At 42.4% G+C, this 18,755-nt stretch overlaps 1 protein-coding gene across 2 annotated transcripts in view; it reads left to right on the top strand.

Moving 5' to 3' along the window:
• Positions 1 to 18,755, top strand: part of NRG1 (neuregulin 1) — a 492,259-nt gene that overhangs the window by 156,069 nt on the left and 317,435 nt on the right. The window lies entirely within an intron of this gene.

Raw genomic sequence — 18,755 nt, 5'->3', positions numbered from 1 at the left:
ATAGCACAGGGTGGTTTGCACGATAAAAATACAAAACGAGAACACAAAATACATAAAGCATAATAAAACAAAAACAAGCAATAACCCCCTTCCCACAAACATATCTTAAAAGCCTTAGAATGTTAATCAGCCAAAAGCCTAGTTGAAGAGAAACTTTTTTGCCTGGCGCCTAAAGATATGTAATGAAGATGCCAAGTTAATCTCCCCAGGAAGAGCATTACACAAGCAAGGAGCCACTGCAGAAAAGGCCTTTTCTTGTGTTGCCCTCCTTCAGATCTCTTGTGGAGGAGGTGCACAAAGAAGGAATTCAGTTGGTGATCACAGGGCCCAGGTTGGATCATATGGGAAGAGGTGGTCCTTGAGGTATTGCAGTCTTGACCTGGTTAAAACCAGGGTTTTGAATTGGGCCCGGAAAGTAATTGGCAGCCACTGCAGTCAGGCCAGGATCAGTGTAATATGCTCAAACTGCCTTATCCCAGTGAGCAACTTGACCACCAAATACTGCACCAGCTGAAGTTTCAGAACCACCTTCAGAGGCAGTCCTATATATAACACGTTGCAGTATTCTAACCTAGAGGCAGGGCCAGATTTAGGTTTGATGAGGCCCTAAGCTACTGAAGGTAATGGGGTCCTTTATATGTCCAGCTGTCCTTTGTCAACAACAAATTGTCACCGTTTTTTGTGTTGAATATATGCTATATGGTAATTTATGGACATAATAGGTATCTAAAGCCATTTGCACATAACAAAATATGTATTTTATCACAGTAATTGTTGAACTGAAATACAATTAAGAAGTATATTCATGGTGAAATACATGACATGCAACCAGTCCATGCAGAATGTAGACACCCTATGTATAGAAATGAGCAAACCAGTGATACTTTAGGGAGCAGGCTGGCAGGCGGGGCCCATTACTTACATCATAGAAGCCCACACAACACAAAACACTGTTGCTGTATGTAAGTTTTATTTATTTTTTTATCTTATATTTTGGAAATGTACATCCAGTTTTTTCTCCTTTAAATTTTTTGGGGGCCCCCAAGAGAGTGGGGCCCTAAGCTATAGTTGTTTAGCTTATATGTAATCCGGCACTGCCTAGACGTTACCAGAGCATAAAGGGCAGAAGCTGGAACACCAGCCAAAGTTGATGGAAGGCACTCTGTGCCACCAAGGCTACCTGAGCCTAAAGCAACAGCAAAGTATCCAGAAGTACTCCAAGTTACATACCTACTCCTTCAGAGAGATTGTAACCCTATCAAGAGCAGGCAACCTCCCATCCATCTGGTCTAGAGAACTGCCCACTAGCAAGAGCCTCAGTCTTACCTGGATTGATCTTGAGCTTGTTGGCTCTCATCCAGTCCATTACCGAGGCAACACAACTGTCCCAACACATCCACTGTCACACCTGCAGACGTAAAGAAGTAGGTAAATCCACTCAGCAGTTTCATGTAGATGTTAAACAGCATAGAGGACGAAACTGAACCCTGAGGAACTCCACAACGAAGCCTCAGCAGGACCAAAGAGCACTCCCCAAGTATTACCTACTGGAAACAGCCATCCAAGTTGGACCGGAACCACTGCAAAATGGTGCCACCCACCCCTAACTTGGACAGCTGCTCCCCAAGTATTACCTACTGGAAACAGCCATCCAAGTTGGACCGGAACCACTGCAAAATGGTGCCACCCACCCCTAACTTGGACAGCTGCTCCAGAGGATACCATGGTTGATGGTACTGAAAGCCACAGAGAGGATGAGAATTAACAGGGACACATTTTCCCTGTCTCTTTCCTGACAGCGGTAATCATACAGGGCAGCCAAAGCAGAAACCAGGCCTAAACCCTGATTGAAATGGATCTAGTTGCATAATTGCTGTGGTTTTGTAGAATTCCTTTCTTTCTTTCTTCCTTCCTGTTTTGCATAATTTAATTCACTAGCCACAGGGAGGAACACTGAAGCCCTGACAGCAGCCTCTTCTGGTTTCTTAGGGAGGAATTCAGTACCATGCCCAGGCATTCTGCAATAACTGCTTTGCTCTTGAAACCTATATTTCAGTGCACTTGTTTCAGCAGCTCTGCTGATCCAGGGAAAGCAGCTCAAGGGAAGCATAGCAGGTGGCTTTCCTGTTGACCAGTATGCTTGGAAAACAGCTGGATGCTGTCTCAGTAGCAGTTCCTTCAGAGGTATGGCAGCAGATGGCAAAGTGCTCCTTCTTTGATGGGCAATCCAAAGACAACTGTACTTGAAAGATGCACATGTGTAGTCTCTCTGAAATGAAGAAGAAAAATGGCTCCACCTGTTGATCAGCCTCTGGTAATGATTGAATTGGTGTACATAAGCTTTCCAGCTCATTTTTCTTGGCATCACTTTAGTAATAATTCGGAGATACGTGATAAATGAAAAATGCAGTTTGTAAGCCTAAAGAAGCTGTAAGGATTACTGTATGATGGGAGTGTGTGTGTGTGTGTGTGTGTGTGTATATATATATATATGGTGTTGGAATGTGCAATGTTTACATATTCTTCTCATTGAAAGAAGAGGAGTGTAGAGTTTAAGTTGCATTGATCTTTTGCAGGAGTGTGGAGGTGTTATTTCTATAAACAGGAGTCATGGTGCAATACCAAACTGATAGGCTTGCTTCCTGAGCAGGATTTCAGGAGAATGGGACAATTTATGCAACTCATTGTTGGTTGGTGGTTTGGCTAAAGAATAAAATACTAGGTATAAAATAAAAGGAGAATTCCCTGGATGCCTAAATCCTCCCTGGCCCCAAATATGGCAACCGAGTATAGCATAATGGACAGGATGAGTGGGTGGAAAATCCAGCAACGATTAGGCAAGAGGGCGGCCTGCCGCTCCCTTACATTGGCCAGGGGTGGGCTAGGCGCATCCCCCAAGCCCCTGCCACTGATTGGCCTTGCAGGCATTGCCCGCCCATACCTGAAAGGCCATTGCAGCTAGAGGTGGGTTGACCAACCTTTGCCCCCCCCCCCCCAGCCACAGCAGAAAATGGCAGCCTCCCTGCACCCCCCATGGCCACACCATGAGACAAACATCACCCACCTGGAGCCCCAGGTGAGCAGTTATTATCGAGAGTTGTTTTTGCATGGAGCAAAAACACACATATAGAACTAGGTTTCATTTTTGGGGGGGAGGCAGGGTTGATGTTTGGTTTAGTAGGTCAGAAGCCATGCAGTCCTCGATCTAGGGAAAGGTAACATGGAGTTCAGGCCTCCTCCTCCTTACCTCCAGCTCACAAACGCACACAGAAAAAATGAAATAACAAGGAGAAAAGAAATGCAGAACAAAAGCTGACAGCCCGATCATATGGATTAGTTTAAGCTCTGCACAGCAAAATATTATTTATCCCATGACAGTTAAAATGAAACCCTGTCCCTGGGAGAGCAAGGCAGAGACTGCTGATTCTATTCTAGTATGCAAAGCAAGTTATTTGCCTTCCCTGTGGCTCACGAAGCCAGGCAAGGAGCTGGGAATGGACCCTGTTTTCTGTTTTGCTTGCTTCCATCAGAAACAGTGGATTTCCTGGTGGAACTACGTTGTGCGGGTTTGGGGAAGGCAGAACATGTTTGCTCTGCCTAGGTTTAACCTGCCAAACAAAGGACAGAACTCTTAATAAAACCTGAGAATCTGTGCTGTGTAAGGGCTAAGAATATGAGATGGGGAGCCTGGGGCTCAAACCTTGTCTCACCGCAAAACACGAGGTCCTTAGGAAATCACTACTTCTGTGACTTCAGACCCTCTTCCCCTCCATGGGCATAAAGCATTGTTACAAGAATTGTTACAAGAATGCAGTTGTCAGGATTACTTCAATGATGTGGTATATGCAGTATTATAGGGCATCTAGTCTAGCATGGGGGACACGGGTGGCGCTGTCGGTTAAACCACAGAGCCTAGGGCTTGCTGATCAGAAGGTCGGTGGGTCGAATCCCTGTGACGGGGTGAGCTCCCGTTGCTCGGTCCCTGCTCCTGCCACCTAGCAGTTTGAAAGCACATCAAAGTGCAAGTAGGTAAATAGGTACCGCTTTGGCGGGAAGGTAAACGGCATTTCCGTGCGCTGCTCTGGTTCGCCAGAAGCAGCTTAGTCATGCTGGCCACATGACCCGGAAGCTGTATGCTGGCTCCCTTGGCCAATAAAGCGAGATGAGCGCCGCAACCCCAGAATTGGTCACGACTGGACCTAATGGTCAGGGGTCCCTTTACCTTTACCTAGTCTAGCATAGCTGTCAACTTTTCCCTTTTCTTGCGCAGAATCCTATTCGGAATAAGGGAATTTCCCTTAAAAAAAGGAAAACGTTTGCCGTCTGCAATGCAGGAATTTCAGCTAAAGCATCCATGACAGGTGGCCATCCAACGCTTGCTTAAAAACTTCCAAGGAAGGAGAGTCCACAACCTCTCGAGGGAGACCGTCCCACTGTCTATCAGCTCTTACGGTCAGAAAGCTCTTCCTGATGTTTAGTCAGAATCTCCTGTCTTATAACTTGAAGACATTGGTTTGATCCTACCCTCCAGAGCAGTAGAAAACAAACTTGTTCCTTCTTCCATGTGACAGCCCTTGAGATACTGTATTTGAAGATGGCTATCGGTGGATTTGATTTAAATCAAATAGATTTAAATCACGATTTAAATCACTAGTCAGTAAGACTTGATTTTAAAGCGAGATGAGCGCCGCAACCCCAGAGTCGGCCACAACCGGACCTAATGGTCAGGGGTCCCTTTACTTTTAAGACTTGATTTAAATCATATTTTTTTTACAGAAAGACTAATTCTTGCTGGTATCATATTAATATTGACAACCAGAGGAAGGTCTCATTTTGGGAATAATAAATTATCAGAGTAGTTTTTACATTTATATAAAAAATTACTGATTTGGTTATACTATTAGAAATACATAGACAGATAATTATGAAATTATTGTGAGGTTTAATAAGTTAACTGTTTATATTTGGACAACTTTTCTGCTGCACTTTATCGGAAGGAGAAAAGCAATCATTTCCTTAATAACAATTTAAACAATTTATTTAACTAAAACAATAACATTATAGCATATGTATCCACGTTTGTTAACAGATGTGGTTAAACTTCTTTTTATAAAAAAAAACCCTTAGACTGAGTTTTAGCATAAATGAAAAACTTAAACAAATCCTTATTTCCTAATGAATAGCCTTTAGACTATAATGTAACTTCAATAGAAAACTATCTTTAGAAAGATTTTTCCTCCAAAAGCATTTTATTTTAAAAATCCAATTTAAATTTTTAAAAATCTGATTTAAATAAAAAACATTTGATATAAATTTTAAAAATCTGATTTTTTATTCTATTTTTTAAAATTAAAAATCATTTATTTTTATCCACCCTGATGACTATCATATCTCAGTGTCCTCTTTTCCAAGCTTAAACATAAGCTTTATTGTTAACAGAAGGCAAAAAAGGAAATAATATTATATTAGGTGGCAGCATTTTAAAACTTCTCTCATATCGTTCAGTTCGTTTTGCTTTTTTCACCCCACAACTCCTCCAGACATTCCTCTTCTTGGTCCCGTGCTGCAGACTAGTTTTGTAAACCTCATGGTCAATGGCAGGGACCAATTCAGAAACATTTGTGACTCCTTATATGTATAACCAACTCTTCCTTTTAGAAAGCTCTGTGGCTTAAACGGAACTGAATCTTGGTGGCTTCCACCTTTTCACAGCGATCAAGTCAAAGCACCATTGACTATTACCAGAACTTTCACTAATCTCAATAAATTCTGTGTAAAATAATTATTCCTGAAGGGTGCTCTTTTATCCAGAGGCTGATAGCACAGTGGTAGAGCATATGGCTTACATACAGAGATACAAGGTTAAATCGCTGACATTTCCAATAAAAAGGGCCCTTCAGGCAACAGGACTGAGGGGAAACGATAGCACGATAACATGTGGGAGAGTTATTTGGTAAGGTTAGCTGGTCTCCTTAAAGGACAGCTTTTTACGGTCAGTAATAAAAACAAAGTGAAGTATTTAAGATAACATTATGTTTCTGTCCATAATTTAATGCAAATCTTTATTCATTTTCTTCAATAAAAATTTCAGACGCCAACTCATGAATCATAGCAGAAACCCACAAAGCCAAATCCATAGACTTTGTGGGCAGAAATAAAAGGAGACCGTAAGGAAAAGATACAAATGTATTTTGCAGAGAAACACAGCACAGTCTGTCATATGTACATGCCGTTTCAAATGTCTCCCTGGCAAGTACAGAATACAAAGAAACACTCAGTTCATCCACTTCTGAAATATGTCAGGAAGGAAGTACGGCATGCAAGATTAGACAGGCTCATTGTACATTGTTAAGTGACCTTTTTCAAGCTAAAATCCCATTCTGAGATATTTCATGTCCAGTCATGCACCTGGCTTGGCATTCAGAGTTCCTGTTTGTCAGTGCTGCAAACTTTTTCAGGAATAGGCCAAAGTGGAAAGGTAATTTTCCTAGCTGCAATCCAGATTTTGACAGGATCACACACTTATAATTTTATAAATGTCCCCACCACAGGATAATGCAGATAATTCCATTTATTGCTTATGGAATTAAAGGAGAACACTGTTGTGCAACTTCAACTGGGATGACCTGTTTCCTAATCTTTTAGTTAAAAGCTGCCGATGATTCCCTCTTGGCCAACCTACCTGCAAGATGGAGCTGGTTGGGACTGAGGAAGGGAGGAAAGAAATCTGTTTCCAGTTGGAATGGGGCCAGCAGGACAGAACTGCCTGTGTTCTGAAGCAGGTTTCAAAGAAGTAGTCATAATAATGAGAAAGCAGGCTCATCAAAGGCATGGTCATTCCATTTGGAGGATCTGATTATTCTTTATAGACACAAGCTTTCTGTCTGTGTAGCTTCTCCATAGCCACTGTGTAAAAGTAGCACCAGGCATTGTTAAGTCCCTAGTAATGTCCCACCCAGATAGATACACACACCCTCTGAACATTGGCCCAGGTAAAATTACAATTCCTGGACACAGCAGCATATCTGAACCAGCACTCTCCAACACCAAACACACACACATTTTCCTGAAACATGCAAGAGAGGCCTTGCCATGTGTTGTTTCTGTCACAAGTCGAGGATCTTCTCAGAGACAGAGTCCGGTATGTTTTAGCTTGTTTATAGAACAGAGCTGGGGAACATTTGGTTCCCCAGATGTTCCTGATCTACAACTTTCACCATAGCTCTTGATTCCACCAGCAATATCTGGAGGACCAAAGGCTCCCCAGCTTTGTAACATAGAACATCTCCAGGATGAGCCACCCAACTCTATCCCTTCTTAGTTGAAGGCTGCAAGTAAAAACATTCCTGTTTGCCCAGGCATTTGACTCCTGGAGCTGAAATGTTGGACCTCTGGCCCACAACTCTGAGAAGAAATCAAATGAGGTTTCTCCTGGCAGATTGGGACAAAGATACCACTGCTCTAGTAGCTTCCTTTTTAGCCACAATTTTACCCAAAAGGGTTCCCAATGAACCATCCCTTCGGGAAACAGACTGGGCATAGCAGAATATCTAAGTGAACACAGCCACAGGGTGACCCTATAACCCATGACAGCTTCACCCTTGCCCTTTTAATTATCCCAGTGGTTTGAAACGTTTTATATTGTGATGCCAGTAAAGATATTTGATTTGATTTGACTCCTGGAGCTGAAATCTGAAATACACTTACTAGCCACATTGAACGCAGTGTTGCTTCTGAGTAAACATCTGTAGGATTGAACTGTAAGCTTTCTAAAACAAAAAAAATTGTGATGCTTTTTCTCCCCCTCCTTCTGCTGCTGCTGCTGCTCAAGAAATTGTTTAAATAAAAATTAGAAATAATATGGTCAGCCTAGTACTTCCCCCTGTCCTGGCCAGGTTCAGATGTTACAACAAACCATGGTCTGTTGTTAGATGTATGAACCAGCACAAGCCTCATTCTTCTGTGCTCCTGTCCCCCATTCACACACAAGAGTTAAAGCTTCCATTCCTGGAATAGAAAAAGAAGTGGTTTATAGTGGCATTTGAACTGAGCAAACTGTTTTGTTAACAGAATATTAAACCAAAGGCATTGGCTTGTTCTTAAACCAGGAAAGGACGCTTTAAATCTCTTCCCCTCATGCATGAAGGTGAAAGGGAGTGTGCAAGCCCAAGGCTTATGCCAGCTCACGCTTGTAACAACAAATCATGATTTGTCATTATATCATACCTGGGCCACTGAGTCCATCCAGTATATGAATATATGGTGACAGGGAAGCTGAGCACTTCAGCTGCAAAGGCAGCCACCTAGAAGAAAGTCTTGCTGGTTTTAATGGTACTTAACTTCCAAGTAGCCTAGGATGACAGCCTTAATCCAATACTTCTAAGTATATTTCAGGAGGAAATGAAAATGCAGCTATCCGAACAAACATTCAGCGCCCTGTTATCTCTTTCCCTTCTGAGAAAGCAACATGACATTAAGCTTTTCTTTGTGTTATGCGAGTCCTTTTTTTTTTTTAGTGCCAGTTCCTTTAAAGTTCAGTAATCTTTCTAGTTCTTATGTGATCTAAACTGTCTCCGGAGAAGTGATCGAGAATGTTAGGGAAATGTTTGAGAATAGGCTAAAAGGATGGGTGGGTGAAAAAAAAGCACAGTCCGCCACTGAAGTCCTCTGTCACATGCTTCAGTCCTAAGCACATTTACTCAGATGTTATTGCTGTTTAATTCCGTGGGGCTGACACCAAGGGAAGTGGGGCTGGAACTGCAGTCTTGGATGAGGGCCAAAGTGGAAATCTGGAGACTTTTTTGTCCAAAGGCTCCTTCATGAGGTGTTCATGAGGTGTGCTGGGTGTCATTCCAATAGTATTGTGGAGGAAAGGGGAGAGAGAAGCCAGTGGGTTCGCTTCCCCGTTCCTCCACATGCAGCTGCTGGGTGACGTTGGGCTAGTCACACTTCTCTGAAGTCTCATAGCCTCACTCACTTCACAGAGTGTTTGTTGTGGGGGAGGAAGCAAAAGGAGATTGTGAGCCGCTTTGAGACTCCTTAGGGTAGTGATAAAGTGGGATATCAAATCCAAACTCCTCCTCTTCTTCTTCTTCTCTCTGCTATCCATATAAAGATCACCTGCCCCATGCCTGCCATTAAGAAAAATGTCTCGTTTGGCTTCGAGTCCAAATGAAATCAGTGGGGCTTGGTTCTAGAGCAGGCATCCCCAAACCCGGCCCTCCAGATGTTTCCAGACTACAATTCCCATCATCTCTGACCATTGGTCCTGTTAGCTAGGGATGATGGGAGTTGTAGTCCCAAAACATCTGGAGGGCCGAGTTTGGGGATGCCTGTTCTAGAGCAAATACATTAAAGACAGTGCAGCAAAAGGAGCAAGCAATTGTTTTCATATGAAGCCATGTTCCGCGGTGGGCAAGGGGACACAAAAATGGAGTGGTGGTGAGCGGAGTCCATTTGGGGGAGGAGTGAGAAATGTCCTTATTTTCACCTGAGGAATGTTGGAGAGCAGGTCATTGCAGGTGGTCTTCCGTGGATTGTGGAAAGAGCCTCTAAAGCAAAGTGATGTCAACAGTCATAACTGTGCCAGCTATACATTTATAGGATTGCAATTTTAGTGTCTTTGAAATAGCCGATTAACCATATTGATATAGGCATCAGATGGAATGCTTTCCAGACTTTCCCTCTACCGCCAACATATAAGCGGACCACAGTAATATATTAAATGGCAACCTGGGTTTTTGCCATTTAAATCACCTGTTTGAAACTTTTTAATACTGTGCCTTTTTTTACAACCAGATCCTGGAAAACAACAGCACCTTCCTCTCTGCTGTCCCTGTTTTAAAATGGACACTCACACTTGAAGCCTGTTTTCTAAGCCCCAGCATATCCTGTGCAAGCCTTAGTAGAATTTGCTGTTTAATATTTTAAACTTTTGTAGTTCAGCTTACCCACTCTTCATCCCAATCCTGCATTTATGGAGTGGGAGCTGGGCCAGATTCCCTTCCATAAAAGATTTACATTGTATTTTTTTATTTTTAATCCTCTGAGAGAGATCTTCATTTGTTATTAGCTTTATTTTGAGAAGCAACAGGAATGTATGCCGTCATACAGAAAGACAAAACAATCTTTGAAGGCAGGGAAATGTTGCTAATTTCAAATTTCCTCCCAGGTTTGTTGAGGCAGTACTTGCAACCCCTGTAAACGTACAGAAACAGATGTTAGTAGCCCCACCCTGACCCTCTCTGAAATAAATTGTATTTCTTACTATGGAAGTTAAGTATGGAGGCCAGAATCTCAGTACTGTAGAGGAAAGAGCTGCTTCACATGATCAGAAGAAGAAGAGTTTGGATTTGATATCCCGCCTTTCACACCCCTTCTGGAGTATCAAAGCGGCTAACAATCTCCTTCCCCTTCCTCCTCCACAACAAACACTCTGTGAGGTAAGTGGGGCTGAGAGACTTCAAAGAAGTGTGACTGGCCCAAGGTCACCCAGCAGCTGCATGTGGAGGAGCGGAGACGCGAACCCGGTTCCCCAGACTACGAGACTACCGCTCTTAACCACTACACCACACTACACCACATCAGCAGCCCACTTGTAGGACTATACCACTGACAGTTGAAGATCACATTTTGCAATGATTCCTCACGTTAATGAAACCAATCTTTTTAGGAAGAACGAAGGAACATTTTCCTTAACGTGCTAGTTTTGTGTGTGCATACGCGGTTTCTCTTTTTCCCCTCACGTTGTTATTTTTTACATGGAGGAGCATTCAAATATTTGATGCCCTACCCGCAATCTGCAGTGGTTTAATCTAGCAAAAGATGTCCCTCTCATTGTTCTGCTGATCCTGTAGTTTCACCATTATAACAACTGGAAGAGGGGGAAATGAGATTTTATGCATAGGCTAACCTTTATCCACTCAAAAACTGAGGAAGGTGTTATGTACTGAAGTTCTCACCCTGGGCCAGCAGGGGGATACTGTAGATAGTTTTCACCCAGGTCCACATATGCAAATAAGGAATTGAAAGTGACGTTCAGTGATTGGATAGTTACAGAAAGTTGTTACTCTTACATTGTAGTGGAGCTCTATATTAAGCAAGCTGGCTGAACCCTTCAGTTCAGTTCTGTTCTGAGTCTGTGAATAAACAAGAGCTGTTTGAAGAATCGCTGTGTCATCTGATATGTTCACCCACAACTTAACAGAAGTCTCAAACAGGGATATGGCAATTTGCATTCATTTGCAAGGCTGTTATCCCTGAGTTTAAGGGCTCATCCAGACTTCCCTGCAGGCAATGTGCTTTAGAGGTCACTGGTTTGAATCCAGCTCTGGGCTGAGGTCTCTTGGCAATAATGCTGATCAGATGAGGAGGAGGGTTTTGATCTTCAATACAGAACCCCGGGCAGTGAGGATTAAGCCTCCTCACCCAGCACATCACAGTGGAGAACAAAAGAACCCATCTTTATTTATCGGGGTTCCCAAATAACGAGGAGGGAGAGAGGTGGCCTGAAGGACAGGAATGGATTGGGGGAGTGTCAGGGGAGGCTCTGAAGGCGTGACTAGGCCTGCAGCGCGGGGGAGGGTTGCTCATCCTTACACATAAGATGGGAATTCCCAGAGGTTGGGTTCCTCTATGGAAAATGCCTTAATAACCCGTATTGCAGCCAGATTCATGTTTGAGAAACCGGAGACGGAGAGCAAGACCTACCCTTTTGACCAGTTGTGTTTGTGTGTGAATATGCCTACATCGCTTTGAGCCATTGTGGGAAAAGCAACTAACTATGTGATCATAAGGATATACAAATTCAATGGGAGTTAGTCATTGTTTTGGAATGCAAGCTAAGGAATGTTCTAAATAAATAAGTGAATGCATGTGGCAGAACGGTGTTGTGGCATGTAATGGTTATGCTTTGGGACCAATCCAAAGGATGAGGGTTTTGTAAGACGGTTGTTTCCTCTGAATTGGTGTAATGAATCAAGAATCCACCATCTACAAGGAGAGTATTTCAGGATGTTCCATCTCCACCCTTTCTCTCTCTCTCTATGAGGCCATTTATTAGTCATTAAATTTACAGGGAATTCTGCACACCGTCAACTTTGCATACGAGACACAACTGTGCTTAATTTATTCTAATTTTTTATTGCAAAGATGTTCAGACTTCCTGCTCTCAGGAAACACTGCCTCACAGGGAAACTACCGGTATTTTGCTCCAGGATGGGACTTGAGGGATTGACTTGACTGTTGGGCCAGAGACACAGAGTGAGGATATTGCTTCTACCCTTCTGGCAATCTTGTGCAAGTTTGTTTGAAAGTAAGTCCCATTGTGTTAAGCAGGACTTACTCCAAGGTAGATGTGCAAAGCATTGCAACCTTGGTAGCTCAAAATATAGCTATTTGCTGAAGCATTATCCACTCAGAAACTGAGGAAGTCTCAAACAGGGATATGGCCATTTGCATTCTCTTGTAAGACTGTTGTCCCAGAAGACATCACTGAGTTTAAGGACTCATCCAGACTTCATTTTGTGCTTCACGTTCCAGGCACAGACCCACACTCCTTGTCTGAGGGTGTTTTGTTTTGTTTTTTGTCCCAATGCTTTCCATGGGAAAACTTGCATTTTACTGCTGAATCAGAGCCAAAGAAAAATGTTGTAACAAAAACAAAAAACCACCACTCAGACACAGAGCTTTCAATCTCAGACCTGTGCACAGAAATGCAGCATAAAAGGAAGTTTGAATGAGCCCCAAGTCTTGTGGGGAAACCTGGTCAATTTAAGTCCCAAGAGTAAATGAACCAATATTTCTTGTGAAGGTGGAAGAATGATTCAGGATGTCCTTTGAGTCTGCAGGAAATTATTAAACCTCGGGAACTGATTCAATATTGATTAGAAATGAGTGTGTGTGTGTGTGTATGAGCGCACCTTTATATATTTAAAATGTTATCCTGAAGGAGTAATTCTGATATTGCTGAATAGACTATCCTACTAGAGAATTAAGAGAAAGTGACATAAAGATAGGGAACGTGATAAATATATTTTAAAAAAAATTGGATTATGATGACCGAACATACATTTTGAAATATTGATGTTGCCATTTATATTATTACAATAATCATATTAGTATATGTCTAATACATTTTGCATGCTTTTCTGATGTAAGCTATGCAAGTCTTTACACACACACACAAACACACACCTCATATCAGTTCTCTATAGCCTAAGGCTGCAATCTGAAATACTCACCATAAGCCTCCACAGAAAGCAGTAGGGCTTACTTCTGAGTAAACAGAAGTATTGCACTGTGCATTTTGCATTGTGAATCTGTTGACAAACCGAAACTATACCCAGAACAAAATCACTTGAGGATTGTAGCGAGGTGGAAATATAGATCCCTGAGCTCTGTTTTTGCTTTCTAGATTCAAGAGATAAGTAAAAAAAAAACGGAGAAGAAAGAGCAGCCATAAGCAATAAGCTTATTGAAGAAAAAACAAGCAGAAGCAATAAGCGTTAAGAGAACTGGGTGGAGGGGGGGGTAGTGATTGCATTTCAAGTAAGATGAAGCATTTTAACATAAAGAACACAATGTTTAAGTTTGAGCTAATTTCTTTTACCATTCTGCTTTCTAAAAATAACCGCAAATGATGTATCGCTTTTCTGTTCCATCTTGTTTAAGAGGCTGATGTCAGTGTGCTTGCTTTATGTCAGTGGCCCTGTAACTTCAATTTGAGCGCTGTGTACTTTGCTCCACATGACAACATCGGCTGTTATCAGCGATAAACAGAATGGAAGGCTTTGCAGTTAAAGGTGTCGTGATGGGGCAGGGACAGGATTTTAAGAAGCAGGCGGACACTTATCAGATTTAGCAAGGAATGGGCTCTGGATTTTAGAGAATACAACCCATGGGTCAAATACAGGAATTCCTTTCAAGTCAGGTGACCTCCCTGCTTAGGCCCAAATGAAAGAAAACTCTTAAATGTCACTCGTGTAGTGTTTAGATTAGAATGTATTTCGTAAGAACTACTGTGATTGCAGTACTTTCCTTCATTGGGATCAGGTTTCTGTCTGTCATTTGGGCTAGCGTGCCTAAGGAGAAAGCTGCAATGCAATTTTACACTGTAATACTGTCTCCCCACCCGCCACCCCCCAAAGCATTGCTTCTCAAACTTGGGAAATCGAAACTATACTGTCCTTGAACCAGAACCTTCATTTAGCTGTCATGGCTGTTGATGCATCAAGCTTCCATTTACAGTGGTACCTCAGGTTAAGTACTTAATTCGTTCTGGAGGTCCATTCTTAACCTGAAACTGTTCTTAACCTGAAGCACCATTTTAGCTAATGGGGCCTCCTGCTGCTGCCGCAGAGCCAGAGCCCGATTTCTGTTATCTGAAGCAAAGTTCTTAACCTGAAGCGCTATTTCTGGGTTAGCGGAGTGTGTAACCTGAAGCATATGTAACCTGAAGCGTATGTAACCCGAGGTACCACTGCACATATATCTGAAAGAATCAAAATGGTCATTCAATACAATGCAAAGATCCAGAACTTTCTGAAATGTTGTGTGAACTGCCATAGCCATAGCCATTTGATTGTTCTTCTTGAGGAATTGTAACATTAGTTCATAAACCTCAGTAAGCAGCTCTACATATTTCTGGGCTCTGGTAAAGCAGCTGTCTATCTTTTATAAATAATGCCCCCCCCCCCCAAAAAAAAATATTAATTGAAAAGCCCAATTAACAAATGTGGATAATACTGTACATTTAAACTTATGGTAGAAAATGAATCTGAACCTGCAAAAGCAGGTTCTCTATGAACTAAAATGGCCGTAGTTTTGAGAGATCTGATGAAAAATTGTCACTGTCCCTTTGTGTATATTGTGCCATTTTTTACTTTAAAAATTCTTATTTTCCACATGGAAAGTCTTGTTGTTTATCTTTGCACATCTCTTTTATCCTGTGTATCATTAATAATAGTTAGGCTCTTTGTTCAAGGCAGCTACAGCTATTTCTGAGCATACCAAGTAAAACTGTGGCAGAGAGATGCAAAATCTGTTAAGGCCGGTGCCCTACCAATAGACAAATTGAGGAGTCCTCCTCAGATGGCAGATGCAAGGGAGGCAGCAGCAGCAGCAGCAAACCACTGGTTGTTCTTACGCTGCCACCCCACCAACCCCTTTCTTTTGGAAGGTGGAGCTGTCCTGGTGGTCTGTCCTGGCCCCTCTAAGCTAGCCTGCTACCTCAGGAGCAGTGGAGGTAAGTAAAGGTAAAGGACCCCTGGATGGTTAAGTCCAGTCAAAGGCGACTATGGGGTTGCAGTGCACATCTTGCTTTCAGGCCGAGGGAGCTGGCCTTTGTCCACAGATAGATTTCTGGGTCATGTGGCCAGCATGGCTAAACCACTTCTGGCACAACAGGACACTGTGATGAAAACCAGAGTACACAGAAATGCTGTTTACCTTCCTGTCACAGCGGTACCTATTTATCTTTTTGCACTGGTGTGTTTTGGAACTGCTAGGTTGGCAGAAGCTGGGACAGAGCAATGGGAGCTCACCCCGCCGCGGGGATTTGAACCACCAACCTTCTGATCAGCAAGCCTAAGAGGCTCAGTGGTTTAGACCACAATGCCACAGTGTCACCTGCTCCCACAGTTTTGTAGGACACTTTGTGCTACACTGGGTAATGTTGGTAGGGGTGTGTGTGTTCGCACAGCCCTGACACTCCAAATTATACTATCCATATTGCTCCACAGCAATATAAGAATCACAATATTTTTTTTTTTTGTTTCTTTGAATTTCTGGGAAGTGCCTGCTAATTCTAAATACATTCTTCAGAATTCGGTAATATAAAGCACAGTCAGAAAACACACACACACACACGACAGACACACACTACAATGCTTATTTTATTTTCCTCTTCTTTTAGGCACTGTGCTTCTGATATTTTCCTCAGTGGCAGATAGACCAAAAAATCACTCCAGAAAGTTTAGGAAAGCCCATGGGATCGTTTGTGCGCATTTACACATGAGAGCCTTTGGGCCCTGATACTGCAATATGTTGCATTTTGTGGTGCCTGTCAAGAGTTTCCTCCAGGCTAAGTGAGGCGCCTGGAAATTTAAAAAAACCCAAAAAACACCAATCCGTTTCTGCACAAGCATGAGGAATCAGCTTTCCAGCAAATCTTTCATGTTGCTTTGCTTAGTTAAAAAATGTTGTGATTCTGATTAAATTGTGACTGTACCAAGAAGGGCCAATTTATACCACCTGCAGTCTTGATTAGAAGTTCTTTCCCCACCCACCAAAGCATTATAGTGCAGCTCACAGTTGCTTGCTCTGGGCAAATTTGGAAATAAATGTGGAAGGCAAATAATAAATAATGCAGGTTGCTTCATGTGACCGACTGCTGTAGTTTAAGGAGGCAAGGGACAAGATAGTAGTCAAGGTAATATGAATTCACTGGGACAGGAATAAAGTTTATAAATAGGCAGGGGCTGGAATGCACCATAGGGAGTACTCCAGGCAGTGATGATGATGGTGGTGATTTATTTCTGTGGCTGAGAAAGCTAAATTCTGCCCCAAGAAAAACCACCATCTGTTAACATGGGGTGGGATTAACTTAATGAGCATATATATATATATATACACACACACACACACACACACACACACACACACATACCCCGGCCAAGACCGGGCTCAGGCCGGCTAACATCAGGTATAAAAACACAACTTAAATTGATTAAAATACAACAATTGATTAAAATACAACTTAAAAAAAAGATTAAAATACTACTTAAAATGCAGCCTCATTTCAGTGGAAGCCCAGATCAAAAACTGTTTGGGAGGAGAAAACATCAAATCTTCACCAAGGCCAACTATCCAGCCTGGTCCTACGTGGGCCAGAAATGCCAGGGAAGTCCCCAAATAGGGGTTCCATCACAGAAGGGGAGGGGATCAGGCTGGTTCAAAGCCAAAGGCCTGCTGGAACAACTCTGTCTTACAGGCCCTGCAGAAATAAATCAGATCCTGCAGGGTCCTGTCTCATGAGACAGAGCATTCCACCAGCCGGAGCCAAGTGTTGAAAAGGCCCTGGCCCTGGTTGAGGCTAATCTGACTTCCTTATCAGGACCACCTGAAGGGCAACCCAAAGAGGCTTGAGGCTGAAACCTGCAGGGCTCATGACGGGCTGCCCCTGACATAGAATCATAGAATTGTTGAATTGTAAGGGACCTGGGATCATCTAGGTCAACCTCCTGCCATGCAGCTGTACCATACAGGGATCGAACCTGCAGCCTTGGCGTTATCAGCACCACGCTCTAACCAACTGAGCTGTGGGGGCTTGGGCATGTCTTTCTGCTCCTTTCCCCCCTGCTCTGTAACTTTTAAGTGATATGGAACGTCTAGCATGATGCCAGTAACCAAGATTTTCACACTATGGGTCCACTTCATTGACCTCTCTTTCACTGGGATACTCCAGTGCAGTGAAGTAACATCAATCATTTTATTATATCACTAGGAGTTAATGCTACTGAAGAGAGGAGTTACCGAGATGCGAGGCTGCTGTATTCAGCAGTGGCACGGTCTCTGTCCGAAGCTGCAATTCTAAGCTCTCCATTTCTTGTTCCCCATTCCAGTTCTTCTGTTGGAACTTTGAATTCAATTTAATGTGCTCATGTAACAGGCAGATTATTGTGAGAGCTATCAGAGTGCTGAAGGGCAAATGGAATAAATTGGCGAAAAGAATGTATATAGGAAGGACATGCAGAACACAAGTCCATTTAAATCAACTGGTTAAAGCCTGGAGGGCTGCTTGAAAGAAGAGTTTTTACATTAAGGATTTTAGAAGCTTTCTATGCAAAAGTGTTACATATGGAGTTAGGGTCAAAGAGAAAATATAGATTCCTCTCTGAAATACAGAATTACATTGCTATTGTCTTCTTACAATTATTCACAACTAAAATGATATTTGTTTTACATTTCCTGGGGCTTTGTCACCATAGCTGCCTGCAAGATTATTCACATTGGAAAGTAATGCCCTTCTGAGATTTTGGTGTTTTTTAAAAATATATAAATTGCGTTGTACTGGTTTATAGATGGCAGCCAAAGGAGCAGCAGCAGAGAGAAAAACACCTGAATAATTTGAAACACAACATGAAGAAGATCTTCTTCACATTGCAGTTCAGATTATTCAGATGTTTGTTTTTCTGCTACTCCCCCCACCCCATAACCTAAAATACATTGACCTCAATCCTGTTTTAGTTGTGTGCAGCAGTTGTTGCCGCAAACAGCAAACTCTTCCTGGCAGTTTAATTGGGCCCAGATAAGTTATGCAGATGTGCACCCAGATACACACTGCAGCCTCATCACCTGCGCAAGTAAAAGCCTGTTTTTACTTAATTATTTCAAAATGTATTAAGTAAAAACGCCCCCTCAAATACAATACCTCATATACCCCAAATGATTTGCTGCTTTAGAAAAACTTAATACTGCTTTGCACTAGAGCTGGTAAACACCCCGGTAGGTGTACCTTCATAAAATATGGCCCTAGATTAGCAAGAGCCCTGAAACAATTTTGCCATATGCTATCCTCATCAGGACTCATTTTTTTAAAATAGCTCCTTTATGAAAGCGTTTTTACACAGCTCTGCTTTTACCACACTCCAAACTGCATATCGTGCGCAGGAAGTTAGAAGGGAAACAAAGACATGCAAAACTTTTAATAAATTTAGACTGCAATCCTATTAACTGGGATGATATGCCATTGAATT

The sequence above is a fragment of the Podarcis tiliguerta genome (assembly GCF_965153285.1).
Source record: "Podarcis tiliguerta genome assembly, chromosome: 17".
Classification (NCBI taxonomy): Eukaryota; Metazoa; Chordata; class Lepidosauria; order Squamata; family Lacertidae; genus Podarcis; species Podarcis tiliguerta.
Note: the sequence above shows the minus strand (reverse complement) of the source record. Positions and strands in the feature narration are given on the sequence as shown.